The 14,034-nt window shown below is 39.7% G+C and overlaps 1 protein-coding gene across 3 annotated transcripts in view; it reads left to right on the top strand.

Annotated features, from left to right (window-relative positions):
• Positions 1-464: 464 nt before the first annotated feature.
• The window catches only part of MICAL3 (microtubule associated monooxygenase, calponin and LIM domain containing 3), a 286,121-nt gene continuing 272,551 nt past the window's right edge, over positions 465-14,034 (top strand). For 2 of the 3 annotated variants that reach the window (XM_070756493.1, XM_070756490.1), the window contains exon 1: positions 484-643. The gene's annotated coding sequence lies outside the window, so the exon portion shown is untranslated. Of the gene's footprint in view, positions 644-14,034 lie in introns of all 3 variants that reach the window. The other variant, XM_070756494.1, reaches the window with a different exon arrangement.

The raw sequence follows: 14,034 nt of genomic DNA, 5'->3' as shown, positions 1-14,034 counted from the left end.
AGTGTTGAAGAAACATGGGCAAATCTTGGAAGACACACGATGGCTCTTGCGGCTGTGTTTAAACATTGGGCATGAGTAAAAGGAAGAAAAGTATTCATAATCATGACTTTCTCAATCAGCCTCTCCAGATTCACACAACACTCTGAATCATAAACATACAATATGGGCAAATGCCTCAAAATGTAGAACGGTTCATTTTAGTGTATTGTGTTAACAGAACCACAAAACTATTTTACAACTTGATGTCTTCTAAATGAACTTCACCTTCAGTACTTCCCAGCATTTGCCATAATGTCTGCCAATAACTGGGAATTGAAGTTTTGATGCATCTGGAAGATATTAGGTTGGAGGAAGTTAGGGGCAGAAACCATTAATTCCTTTGCTAAAAAGGATTAAAGTTTACCTAAACCCCCAGGTGACTCTTTTTAAGTAGCTAATTGCATGGCTCCTTTAAAACAGCAGAAAGGAAAACGTGACTTCCTTTGTGAAACAAGGTTAGAGATACCTTTGGAAGCTAGGAGTACCTTAGAAAAGAAACTGAAGTTCATTGTAAACTGAATTTAAAATATTATTATCTTATTGTATCTATTTTTACTTAGAAGATTTTTTAAACTATTGTTGGATCGTCACTTCCATTGAAAAGGTAACTGTTTTTCTTTAAAACCCATAATAATGCTTGTTTAAATTTTGTTAAAAATCTTTATTGTAATTTAGTATCTTTGCTTAAAGGTTTCCTTTTATCCTTTTTGCTACTGGTCAGCTGAAATAGGTAGCTCAGTCTATTGTAAAATCTCAACTAGTATGCTAATGTTGTATGAATACCTGCAGTCAGTTTGATTAATTTAAATAAAACCATGATCAGCTAAAATAATTGAATATTTTTTTTAGTTCTACATTGATACCATTGTGTGGAATAGCCCACTCACACCTCCCCTGGATAAAAGTTATTCTTACTTAACTGTAAGTTTCAACTGTCTGTTTTTAAAATATTTTTTATATGATAAGACAGGGTCCACTTTTCTGCTCTATCAGAATATACAGTAACCATGAATATTTTTCGGTTAACCAGGGGAATAAGAGATGAACCAATGAATTTATGAGATTAAAAATATTTTATGTTGCTTTCCTGTCTATAACACAAGGAATATTTGTTGTGTTACCTGGAAACACCCTTTCCCCTCTCCCTCCAGCCTCTTAAAATACAAATTTTAATAAATATAGTCAGGAGGAATTTTGGCTATTACAATAGGTTATGAAAATGAGAGCATAAATAGGATACTGTAAGAGAAGCAGGCAAATGAGTACAGTATATCTAGGAGAAAAACATACTTGTGTAATTTTAAAAAATGACCAGATTACAACAATTTTTCCAATCCAGAAATTAAGCGCATAAATCATGCATCTTAAAGTTGTAAATATGTTAACAAGTTACATAGAATAAATCTAAACATTAAACTGTGAAACCGGACAGAGATGAATAAATATTATTCTGAACAAAGAACTGAATCTGATGAAAACAAGGGAGGGGGATTATGCAAATAAATAACATCTGGTTCTATTTATGTTTCCAAAATAAAAAATATGGTTCAAAAATGAGCAGGGGTTTAGTTATTGTTTTCCTTAGCCTCTATCTGCATGGTAGGTGGAATGACTGACTCAAATATAGATTTGTAATGTTTGTAGAGCAGAAGGAATTTCAGCAAGTGTGTCTATGGCAGTGTTTCCCAACCTTGGCAACTTGAAGATATTTGGACTTCAACTCCCAGAATTCCCCAGCCAGCGAATGCTGGCTGGGGAATTCTGGGAGTTGAAGTCCAGATATCTTCAAGTTGCCAAGGTTGGGAAACACTGGTCTATGGTATGTATGTATGGGTAATTGTTATTCCCACAGCCCAGAGTTTTGCTCTTTGTAATATGGTTTAAGCCTCTAAATCAAGGTTTCTCAGCCTTGGCAACTTTAAGATGTGTGGACTTTAATTCCCAAAATTCTCAAAACCGCCATATTGGCTGAGGAAATCTGGGAATTGATATCCATATATATCTTTACATTGTCACGGTTAAGAAACACTGCTCTGTACATAAGTTATATTTCCTTTCATTTGATTCTCCTTTTTAATTAGTTTTTTTAATATTAAAATGTCATTTTAGTCAGTGGGATTTCCTTATTGTAATCTGACATATGCATCCTACCAATGAATCATTCGTATCTTCCTGTTTTTGAATATGGCTTAGAGTATAATGACTCACTCGCTTCATAACAAATATCCTAAAAAGCTATTTTAAATGTTCAGCTTGCTTTTCAGGACAAATAAAAAATTCTCAGCCTTTCTGATCACTATCGTGACAACAGGGCAAAACACGTGAATAACTTTTCCTAGATGATTTAGTATTTTCTAATTTTGATTTTTATTGATGAATTTTGATGAGTGCTTAACTTTAGTTGAAAAAAAAACCTAAACAGACTACAGTATAGATTTGTATTGTTCAGAGCCAATACAATTTGAAGGAGAAATATTAGTACACATTGGGGCTGGTGGCAAAATATTTGCTAAAAGTCACTGGGGGGTCAGATGGGTGCAGATATTAAATAAACAAAATTGGAGGTTTGAAGTACTTCAAGTAAAATTAGGGCAGGGCTTCTATATCATAGCTGACATACTCATTTTTTTAAATCTTGTGGATATTTTTATTGAAGACAGTCTAGCTCTCTGCCTTCAATATCTCTGACACGGGGCAATATTGGAGACAAGATCAACAGAATATGGGCCAAAATTGTTTCAGTATTCGAGGCCTTGGAAGGCCTTCATGGCACCGGACCAGATTATCTCAGGGACCGCCTTCTGCTGCACAAATCCCAGCGACCAGTTAGGTCCCACAGAGTGGGTCTTCTCCGGGTCCTGTCAACTAAACAATGTCGCTTGGCGGGACCCAGGGGAAGAGCCTTCTCTGTGGCAGCCCCTGCCCTCTGGAACCAACTCCCCCCAGAGATTAGAATTGCCCCCACCATCCTTGCCTTTCGTAAGCTTCTTAAAACCCACCTCTGCCGCCAGGCATGGGGGAACTGAGATACTCTTTCCCCCTAGGCCTTTACAATTTTATGCATAGTATGTCTGTATGTATGTTTGGTTTTATAATAAGGGTTTTAACTGTTTTAATATTGGATTGTTATATGCAGTTTTTATTACTGTTGTTAGCCACTCCGAGTCTACGGAGAGGGGCGGCATACAAATCCAATAAATAAATAAATAAATCATGGAAAAAGTGGAAGGAAGAGAGAATTTGGGATGCACTTTGGAAAGGAGGGTTACTAAAAGAGGGCAAAAATGTTTTCTTGGATTTCAGTTGCATAGATTTGTAAAATGACAAGCAAACAAGAATTAAACACCCTGCTTTATAGATCTGGCAGCTGGCCTTAGCTTCTTTGTAGAAGTTGAAATACACTGTTCTATACATTGTGCAAAGCATTCATTTCCTTAAAGCAGCAGTTCTCAACCTTTCTAATTTAGCAACCCCTTAATACAGTTCCTCATGTTATGGTGACCCCCAACCATAAGTCTAGCGCCAATTCTCCCAACAGAGCTTTAAGCTGATTGGCATGAAAGTCAGAGGGACACCCCCACTGTAAACGCCTGATTGGTTGGATTGTAAAAATATGTTCCCAGGTGCCAGAGTAGAAGCTTTAGTTCCTAACACCATAGGAAATTTGTCCTTTCCCATAGTCTTAGGTCCCGACCCTCAGATTGAGAAGCACTGCTTTAAAGTGTCAAAATAATCACTTCTAATTGGAAGATAGTAACGATTTAAAGCTAGCTACATATAGACCAAGTGAACAGATCTTGCTCTGATAGACATATGTCCACCTACATATACATAGAAACAGCCATAATTATGTAGGGTAGAAGGTTCCAAGCCCAACAGATAGAGGCTGTAGAATGGAAGTCAAGCTTTCCTAACATCACTCTTCCAATGTGATGGACTACTACACCTGCCAATAATTTCCAAACTATGTAATTCATGCTTTTGGTGGTAATGGATTATGGGAATTGTTTTCCAGCCCATGGAGAGGCTACCCTATTCAACCACAACACTCACTGGGTGACATTTTACTAAGGACTCTGTTTCAGCTCAATTAATTATACGTGGTTGGAATAAGGATAAAATAAGGGGAAACTCTACTGCATGTTTCTTGAATTCCTAAAAAAAAGTTAAATTAATAATTACTAAAGAAATAAACAGCCTGATATCTGCTGTGGGCGAAAAGTTTCAGATCTCATAGGTCAATATCAACAAGGTCATCAGATAATTGTTGAGCAGTTTTGAAGTTAACGCCAGCAAGAAACCACTGGAACAAAGAAAGATACAGGGCTATATATAGCATGAATTTTAATCAAATTAAATTTAATTCTGGTATATAGGTATTTTAGATACCAAAAACTTTATCTTTTTTTCATTGTTCCTACAAAAACTTAATGTATATTTTGAAAACAAACCAAAACTTGTCAGAGCATGGAAATATTAAGTACATTTCAGAAACTCAGTCTGACATTAGATTCAAATAATGCATCAGAGCATAATGTTTGTTTGTCATTGACCAATATTTTGTTTAAACCCACCTATTTTGCTGATTAAAACATGCATTAGGGCCAGAGGTGGTATTCACATGCTCAAATGTGAGTCTGTGTGCACACTCACTTCAGTCGTGCGTGTGCCTTCTGCACATGTGCTTTGCTCACACTCATACCTTGCACACATTTGTGTGGCTTCAAATTGTGCCTAAACAGTGTTGTGGTTAGCTCTGGCCCAGCTCCTGCCCCAAGGACTGTGGATGTAGGGGAGACATCCACATGCTGCAGGCCTGTTTTGCCCCCCCCCCCCGGTGGAATCTGCTGATGAAGGCTCCTCTGACTAAGAAGACATGAGTGACAGGGAGGAGGAGAGTGTGGCAGACAGCTCAGAAGGAGATCAATTGTCTAGCTCCTCCTTGGATTCAGAACAAGAGTTAATGATACAGCCATGCATGCGGAGAGCAATGCATAGGCAACAACAACTGAGAGATTATTATCAAAGAAAATGAGGCCACCTGTGGTTGGGTGGGGCTGTGGTGATAAATAGCAGCCTGTGGGTTTGGCCATTGTGGAGGATTATCTGATCCTTGTGTTTCGTGACTGCTTTATTGACTTTGACCTTTTGTGTGCTGATTTTTCCCTGCTTTGAAACTAAACCAGAGCAAAGTGTGTGTCACTTTGTGAAAGAAGAAGGACTGTGAATTGCCTCACAGCTGCAAGCTAAGTATCACAGAACTGATAAGGGACTTGTACAAATTACCAGTTTGTTTGGAGACGAGTGCTCTTTGCTATACCAAAAGAGGGCTTAGGTTAAGTGAATTTTCCTTATAAAGAACGTTGTTTTGAATTTTCAAACGTGTGTGTTTCTGAAATTTGTACCTGTGAATTTTTGGGAGGAGTCTACCAGAGAGCCCGATAGAACAAATAGGATGGCATAGCGCCACCCACAGGTCGCCACTCCCGGTTTACCCGAACAGGCTGAATACCAACTTTGATTATGGTTTAATGCAGGGGTGGCTCAGGAATTTTGGGACTTGAAGTCCAAAGGTCATAAAGTTGCCATAATTGCCTGCCTCTGGCTTAGTGTATTCATACCCAAGTTGTGGTAGTTTATTCAGTAAAGCACAGTTTGCTACCCAATGATTGTCCGAATATGTACTCAATCTTTGGCTTAAGATGTTGCATAAATTCAGAACAAATTTTATACCTGATAGTGTCAAACTTATAGAAGCATTTTAAGTTATAACCAAAAGAACTTTAAAAAGCCCCAAAAACCTTCCTGTGTTCTTTTCTTGCTCCATAGAGAACTTCAATCTGATTAAATCTTATTTTAGCATTTTGATCCCTATAGTTTATCAGCTAGGCAGTACTGCTTGTTTCTTAAGAGACAGTGATATATATATATGTTTCTCAATTAAAATAATGAAGGGCTCTTTTGGGAGTAGTATAAAAATAAACGAAATATTAAGACTAAAATGAATGGGCATAGGTTGTAAAGATAGAGTTTATAATTGATGTGACTTGCAATAAAACGTTGGAATTTTATTTTACTGTTCAGCCGTGCTCCTTTCCATTCTAGCCCCCAACTCCACCACAGGCCAATCAACAGATTGTAGCCACTGATCATAATCTCTCCCAAGTTTGTTTGTTGGTGGTGGTGGGGAGGTTCTAAAAATATTTGCTGCCTCCTTCAGATCTGATACCTCTCTGTTTTGAATAGGTGGTTTATTTTTAGTTATATGAGCAAGGCATTGGCCATGCCAAGATCAGAAACACAAAACGGATCATTAGATAGGTCTTCTTAGGCCAGAAGTTGACAATTGGAGGGAACTAAGATCTCTTTGGATGCAAAGTTACCATATTTTTCAGAATAGAAGACACACCAGAGTATAGAATACCCTACGAGACTAGACTTTCAATCCTGGGCCTAGAAAGTTTAGAACTAAGACGCCTTAAACAAGATCTAAGTATTGCCCACAAGATCATATGCTGCAACGTCCTGCCTGTCGGCGACTACTTCAGCTTCAACCACAACAACACAAGAGCACACAACAGATTTAAACTTAATATTAACCGCTCCAAACTTGACTGTAAAAATTATGACTTCAGTAACCGAGTTGTCAAAGCGTGGAACTCATTACCGGACTCCAAAGTGTCATCCTCAAACCCCCAACACTTTACCCTTAGATTATCTATGATTGACCTATCCAGATTCCTAAGAGGTCAGTAAGGGGCAAGTACAAGTGCACTAGAGTGCCTTCCGTCCCCTGTCCTATTGCTCTCCTATATCTCCTATACCCTTCTTCTATTCCTATATCTCATCTTCTATTATTTCATTGATATGTTCTATTACTATATCTTCTTTTCTATTCTGTCATAGATATATTTTGCTATGAGTATCTTCTCGATAACCTTCATCATGTATTTTACTATGTGTATATAGATATATACCCACTAAAACCCTCATTGTGCATTGGACAAAATAAATAAATAAATGAATGAATGAATGAATGAATGAATGAATGAATGAATGAATGAATAAATAAATAAATAAATAAATAAATAAAAATAAGATGCACCTTAGTTTTGGAGGAGGAAAATAGGAGGAAAAATCTACCTACCAGGTATTCATCTGCTAGCATCCTTAGTCTGGTCAGCTTCAGCACATTATTTTATATCTTGGTTAGAGCTGAAAAAAATATTTGGAGGAAGTAGCATTGAAAACAAGCCTACAAAGACTTATGGATGGGAAAAAACCCTTCTTCGGAGGGCAATGAAAAAAATCTTGCAAGCCAGGAAGATGGTTAGCAGCTCATTAGGGCTGGGGAAAAAAGGCTTTGAAAAACCGACATTCGGAGTATAAGATGCACCCAAATTTTCAGCCTCTTTTAGGTGGTGGTAGTGGGAAGGTACCGAAAAATACGGTAAGCTGCCTAAACAGAATGGTTGCATTGCTTTTAGGTGACCAAATTATAAAATGATGTCTCCTTAAAGCAGGGGTGTGGAACTCAATTTCATTGAGGGCCACATCACGGTTGTGTTTGACCTTGGGGGCTGGATGGCTGTGGCCAGCTCGACAGCATCTGTGTTGGGGGTGCCTGTAAATAACACCTCTAACTGACCCCTCCTCCATCTATTCTCTGCCTCCTAAGTCCCAACTGATTGGGAGGAAATGAGGATTTTGCAGTATAACCGCCCTCTGGAGTGAGGAGGGAATGGAAATTATACAGTATCCTTGCCCTGGAGTGGGATGGGAATGGAGATTTTGCAGTATCCTTCCCCTGCTATATCCACCAAGCCATGGCCACAGAACCGGTAGTAAAAAAAAATTGAATCCCACCACCGCATGGAATCCCTTAAAATAGGGAATGTCTTGAAAATACTTGGTGATTTTACAGATTATAGATTGTTAAGCATTATGCTTAGCTTTGATTTCTTCATAATTGCAAATGCTAATATGAAGATATGAGCTGGAAGTCATAGCAGTTTATTATTGCTTTGAAGGTCATTCCATTTTTCTTCCAGAAATGTTTCACATTTTCCCAGAGAGGTTTATTATTGCGGCAGAGGCGGAGTAACGACACAGACACAGAGAGCTGGATCTAAACTGGGTCATTTTTATTAATTAAATTTGCATAATTTATTCATTAAATTAGCATAAATTTAACTAAAACCTAACAAGGACCCGCAGGGTCAAACAATTACTTCCGTGGCGGAAAATGACGTCAGAAAAACTTCCGGGGAAACTTATGGGTGTAGCTCCATGCTGATCCAGGTGAAGGGCCCCACCCTCACCTGGATCCCAGCCATGCACCTGCATGTGGGAAGTCTCGCCGTCTAACCCCTATAAGGGGATAGAAATGGGCGGGACCCAAAGACAGGTTCCCCCCAATTGCTCAGATCGAGCTAAAGGCACCATGAGCCTTTGGAGAGAACCTGTCAATCATCCCCAAAGATGCCCAACAGAGAACACGCAGTTGCTAAACACCACCCAATTTTCCGCCTCCAACCTGCCAACCCAAATGACCAAAGGTAAGCCAATTAGACTAATCGGGGGGCGAAGCAGCCCCTAACCGTCCATCCATCACCACAGTGTGGAATAGGAGGAAAAACGGTCGCAGAAAATACCGAGACCGCCAAAAATTCCTATTTGGCCCCCTAAGGGCGACCCACAGTGGCAGATAGGGAGGGAGGGTGGGTGTTCGCTGCTCATCGTCGTCGGGGCGAAAAGGAAGCCCCAAGCCTGCGCAGCCTCTTATATAGGGCTGGCAGGCTCCGCCCCCCGACGACGTCATCAGCCAGGGCCAATGCCCAAAGATGACCGGGATCTCGCGAAATCTCGTGAGATCCCGGCCCCCAAAATGGCGGCTGCGCCGAGGGCCGTGTCTCCCTGGCCCTGCAGCAAATCCGGGCCGGGGTTGACTCACCGGCCGCGCATTTTTGCAGATTAGCAAACCCATTCCTTCTGAAGCATGTTATCGCTACAGAAAACGGGCATTAGTGAAATCATGAACCTCAAAAATGAATTGGTTTCTCTCCCAATTCATTCTTAAAATTTAATACAACGGGTATATCAAGAATTCAGGGGAATTGCCCAGGAAAATGTAAACAAACTCTGATTTGGATGTTGAAAACAGAGGGATTCCCACAAATAAAAGGATTACAATCTGTCGTTGAAGGGACCCTTGTTAGTCTTAACACAATAATCCATTATGCTGTGTGTTTATCATTTGACAGCAGTAAGTTGTTGTCTTTCTCCTTCGTTGTTGGGGGTTTGTTTTCTCCCTTCACTGAAAAGATATATGTAAAAGAGAGAGCGCAATGTGGTGTTTATGAGCAAGAAAAGGCTGGACCAAGCAGGGAGCCTGAGGACAACTACGTTGGTTCATAAGAGAAAGGAAAGTCTGTGACTGGACGAGGCATTTATTAGGCTGTTGGAGAATTCTAAATCTTGTGCATTGTGTGGCAGTTGAATTGTAGCTGAACAAGAGTGCCAACCGGCTCATTGGTGCAAATTTATCGGCTAATGTTCAGAAACCAAGGGTGTAATCGTAAAAAGAAATAAAAAACTAAGGGTAAATTATGGCAGTTTATATAACAATGTAAACTGGTAGAGATTATTCTGGTCTTTTCTGGAAGATGAATGCATTTATTGATGTCAGCTCAGAACAGTGATTTTCAACCTTTTTTGAGCCGCGGGTTTTTTACATTTACAAAACCCTGGTGCACATTGAGCGGGGCGGGGGCGGGGGGGGGGGCTAAAAAAAATTTGGACAAAAAAATTCTCTCTCTCCTTTCCTCCCTTTCGCTCTATTTCTCTCTCCCTCTTTCTCTCCCTTCCTTCCTCTTTCTTTCTCTCTCCATCCCTCTTTCTTTCTCTTCCTTTCTTCCTCTTTTTTGCTCTCTTTCTCTCTCCCTCCCTCCCTACCTCTCATGTCTTTCTCTCTCTCTCCTTCCCTCCCTCTCTTTCTCTCTCTCTCTTTCTCTCTCTCTTTCTCTCTCTCTTTCTTTCTTTCTCTTGTTCTCTTTCTCTCTCATTCTCTTTCTCTCTCACTCGCTCTTTCTTTCTTTTGCTTTCTCTCTCTCTCTCTCTCTTGCTTTTTCTCTTTCTTTCTCTCTCTCTTGCTTTCTTTTTCTTTCTCTCTCTCTTGCTTTCTTTGTCTCTCTGAGCTTCGCGGCACACCTGACCATGTCTCACGGCACGCTAGTGTGCCACGGCACACTGGTTGAAAAACACTGGCTTAGAAGACTCACCACAGTGGGGAATGGTGTGTGTGTGCGTGTAAACCCCTGTTGGAGAAAAGGTTTACTTCTCAATCATATTTTTAATTTGGCTTTATTTAGCTGAATATATTTGTTCTACTTTTGTTTCCAAGAAAAATAAGGGGCCAAATGTGTGACATTCCCCTATTGCATAAACTCATGTAATCCCAAGAAATAGGTCATGCTGACATTTAGTGATGGTTTAAAATAAGTCAATGAAAGAGTGAAGTTATCTTTCAGTCCTGCTTTTATTCTGTAATGTACCCTGGGTTCACCACACAGTCAGGATCAGAGTACCATGTGTTTGGGTAATTTATAATTTAGCATACTAGATGAATCAAGCCATACTAGATGAATCATATAGTTATTTGAGGAAGGGTATCATGTGAACCAGGTAGTGGTTGCAGAGGTGGTTCAGAAAACCGGGCTGATAGCGTGAGGTTACGCCCACCGCCCCAACAGCATCACTTTCTGGTTTTTAAAAAAACTTTAAAAAGCCTTTTTTCCTGGCCGGTTCACCTGAAAGAAAGAGAGAAAGAGGAAGGGAGAAAGAAAGAGAGAGGTGTTAGAAGGGGAAAAAAACTAGAACTCACTCTTCAGCCAGGAGATCGCTTGGTAGAGAAGAAAAATGAATGCTGTCACTTTAAATCAGGACTCTCCAAAGAGTCCTGATTTAAAGTGGCTGGCTGAGAAATTCTGGGAATTGAAATACAGTGTTCCCTCGATTTCCGCGGGGGATGCGTTCCGAGACCGCCCGCGAAAGTCGAATTTCCGTGAAGTAGAGATGCGGCAGTAAATACACCATTTTTGGCTATGAACAGTATCACAAGCCTTCCTTTAACACTTTAAACCCCTAAATTACCATTTCCCATTCCCTTAACAACCATTTACTCACCATTATTACTGGTACTCACCATTGAATAAGACACTTAGTGATCCTGATATTTATAAACATAATTATTTATTAACAATAATTATATTTTTTGTTATTTATTTGCAAAAATTATTATTTTGGTGATGACATATGACGTCATTGGGTGGGGAAAACCATGATACAGTATAGGAAAAAAACCACGAAGTATTTTTTAATTAATATTTTTTGAAAAACCGTGGTATAGGCTATTCGCGAAGTTCGAACCCGTGAAAATCGAGGGAACACTGTACATAAACTTTGGGTTCGAAGATTCCTGTTTAAATTGAAAAGGCTTCTGAAGCTGCTCCGAAGGAGGTTTTTAATTGCCGAAGCTAAGTGTCATTCAGCAGTGGATAAAAGGAAGGATTCTTATATGGTTCTATGCTTTTGAAGTTTTGGAGTTTGTGCAATATGGGCTTTGTGTTTCTAAAAGGGTTTGGGTGATTGTGGCTAAATGACTTTCGTTTTGTGTCAGGTCTTAATGATGGGGCTGCTTATTCTGATTCTACTACTGCGTTTTGTTAGCTGCCAAATCTTGCTATGGGGAAATTTCAAAATATCCCATCTTGAATGGGCTTTCTAAGGCAGTGTTTCCCAACCTTGGCAACTTGAAGATATTTGGACTTCAACTCCCAGAATTCCCCAGCCAGGGAATTCTGGAAGTTGAAGTCCAAATATCTTCAAGTTGCCAAGGTTGGGAAACACTGTTCTAAGGATCTGTTTGCTTGCTCGTGTGAATGAAGCCAAAACGTCAGGCTTCCACTTTCTATACCAGTGTTTTTCAACCAGTGTGCCGTGGCACACTAGTGTGCCGTGAGGCACGGTCAGGTGTGCCGCGAAGCTCAGAGAGAGAATGAAAATGAGAGAGAGAGAGAAAGAAAGAAAGAAAGAAAGAGAGAGAGAGAAATAAAGAAAGAGAGAAAGAAAGCAAGAGGGAGAAAGAAAGAAAGCAAGAGAGAGAAAGAAAATGAGAGATAGAAAGAAAGAGAAATAGAGAGAAAAAGCAAGAAAGAGAGAGAGAAAGAGAGAGAGAGAAAGAAAAAGAGAGAGAAAGAAAAAGAGAGAGAAAGAGAAAGAAGGTGGGAGAGAGAAAGACAGGTAGGGAGGGAGAGAAAGAGAGCCGCCCCGAGTTTTTGGAGAGGGGCGGCATATAAATCCAATAAATCTAATCTAATCTAATATAATCTAATCTAAAAAAGAGGAAGGAAGGAAGAGAGAAAGAAAGGGATGGAGAAAGAGAAAAAAGAAAGGGAGAGAAAGAGGGAGGGAGAGGGTAATAGAGCGAAAGGGAGGAAGAGAGAGAGAATTTTTTTGTCCAAACTTTTTTACCACCCCCCCCCCCCCGCTCAATGTGCCCCATGGTTTTGTAAATGTAAAAAATGTGCCGCGGCTCAAAAAAGGTTGAAAATCACTGTTCTATACGGTCAGTATCTCTATTGGGCAGGAATGTGGAATGAGCTTCAGGCAGGTTCTTTGTTAGCAGTTTGATTTTTTCGTGTTTTTCTGCGAGCCTTTTATTATGAGTAATATTTTATTTTGGGGGGGGGGTGCTTCCCTCAAAATAGAAAGAAAGGGAAAGAAAGAAGGAAGGAAAGGAAGACGGACCACAAACCTGACTGGCACTAGACATAGCTTCAGAGGATGCTTTGAAATAGCAAAGGCTGGAAGGGACTTCGGAGGTCATCTAGTCCAGCCCCGTGCTCCCTGGCAAAATGGACTAAAATGGCCACACCCACCCAGTCACATGACCATGTGGTCACACCCACATGAAGCCATGCCCACCTGACCTCCAAGCCACAACCACAAAATAAACCACACCCACAGAACTGATAGTGAAAAAAAATTTCACATTTAAACTCCTCATGTGAATACAGACAAATATGCACTTTTAAAATTGGGATGTATGAATTCAGATGTCATATGAACCCAATCATTATTGAAGACCTAATACGTTTAACACCAAACAATCATAATGGTTGAATTCACAGAATACAATGAAACAAATAATAAATTACATTATGACTTTATGTGATCCAGTTTTAGGCTTCTACTTTCAGTCGGAGCCACTGGAAATTTTTAGCACGGGTACAAAACAATCTGAACTTCTCTGGCACACTGGGATAAAAGTTGGTGGATTTGTTTCTGAGAAACTAGAAATTAGAAGATTAAAATGGTTGTAGAAATGGTTGTGTCCACCTTCCACTACAGTAAAGTTTGAATGTATTCATAGAAAGCTATGCAAAGCAATGTAGATAACTTTTTTGTAGGGTTAAATCAAAATTTGAGTTTAAGAGCAAGACTGGTCTGACTTCAACTGCCTAAATTTGTATGCATTTCAACTTGCATGTTGGCTGAAGAATTCTTGGTGTTGAAGTCTACATATCTTCAAAGTACCAAGGTTGAGAAACACTGCTCTGGAGAAAATTGCTTTTGTCTTTAGTAGCATTTTATGGTGATGATAAATAGATGAGGACAAAGACATCTTGATTCCATCACAGTAGCAGTACAAGACAGCTTGCAATCTCGGTCAGTAAGGCTAATGTGTGTTTCCCTATCTGTGAAAACATTATTTACTTGGTCTTTGTCTACTCCTTCTTCCAACATACAATTTCCATCTCTTTCTCCAGCATGTCTTTTACTGTAAATCTGACATTTCACAGCAAGTGGTCAAGAATGCATGCGTTGACGCCCAAAATCCTGGGATTAATTACACAATTATGCAGCAGTCTGGTCACAAGTCATTCAGAATGGAGCAAATGGGAATTAAAGAAATTTACAACCCTGACTGCATTG

This window comes from Erythrolamprus reginae, chromosome 6 (genome assembly GCF_031021105.1).
Source record: "Erythrolamprus reginae isolate rEryReg1 chromosome 6, rEryReg1.hap1, whole genome shotgun sequence".
Lineage (NCBI taxonomy): Eukaryota > Metazoa > Chordata > Lepidosauria > Squamata > Dipsadidae > Erythrolamprus > Erythrolamprus reginae.
This window is presented reverse-complemented; position numbering and strand designations above follow the sequence as displayed.